Consider the following 1164-nt stretch of genomic DNA (forward strand, 5'->3'; position numbering starts at 1 on the left):
CGAGGGGAGACGAGGAGGGAGAAGAAGGGGAGAGGGGGGGAGGGGAGAGCAAGAGGGAGGTTGAGTCGACTAGAGGCACATGGAGTAGAGGAGAGAGTTGGGACGGATCGAAAAGGGCGATGCCGATTTCGACTCGTACATCAAGAAACTTGGAAACCAGGAGGTTGCAGACCAGACGGAAGTTGGTACATCGAATTGAGGTGCCTACCAAGCTAGCAACCTTAGCTGAGGACCTACCTGGTAAGGTAGCTAGCTAAGGTACCTATGGTTGGAGCAGGAGAACCTCAGCCCAGTAGCTACTAGGTTGGTTTGAGATGAGTAGATCCGGTGGGGGGAATGTGGTGCCGAAGGTACCCAGTACTTGCTCGCACAATTGGCTTCAATGGCGTTTCCGAGCCACCACTGGCCGTGACAGGGTCGTCATATTGCTTCCAAGACGACCAAGACGCACGCTCGCTCGCTAACCTGGCGGCACATCAAACAGACACACATGTACGTCAATCCTACGGCGTGTCGGATCGAATGGATCCTTACTGCCCGCCCAGTATGCCTGGTCAGGGTAAAGTAGGTATAAATTCGGCTGCATTGAGAGCCTCGATGCATCTGCCTAGGTAGGTAAGTCAATAGAGAGAGAGAGAGAGAGAGAGAGAGAGACATGTCCACTGCTGAGACGAGTATCTCCAACGCCAGAGGAGAAACGAGGCTGCCGGAGAATCGTCACAGACATTCGTCCATATGGGCGTCGAGGTGAGCTGCCGATGCTTCGCGTCGTGCCACTAGTGTGGATATGGGAAATGGAGCAAATGGCAGGCGAAATGATGGAGGACTCGTGATGCGAATTCCAGGCTGTGAAATTGCGATGTCACAGAAGCGACAGTGCGATGGACGAGGATGCCGTATGTGGTTCCTGGCGTAGCGGATCCCCCTCGCTTGTACCCTCTACATCGCACCAGACGTGGAGTAAGCCACACCACGTTTGCGTGGCCCCTGCCCACCCTGACGCTGGTCCGCTGTGCACCTGTAGGTTGAGTGCCATGGCCCACGGGCGAGGTGCCGTGCCTTGCTGGAACTTGGGCCGCTATGGAAGTCAGCCTGGCTGTCTGGCTATGACATTTGCAACTGCTGCTCCCGGGCACCCATCATGTATTCATCATCATCATCGTC

Source organism: Verticillium alfalfae, genomic scaffold (genome assembly GCF_000150825.1).
Source record: "Verticillium alfalfae VaMs.102 supercont1.2 genomic scaffold, whole genome shotgun sequence".
In the NCBI taxonomy this organism is placed as follows: Eukaryota; Fungi; Ascomycota; class Sordariomycetes; order Glomerellales; family Plectosphaerellaceae; genus Verticillium; species Verticillium alfalfae.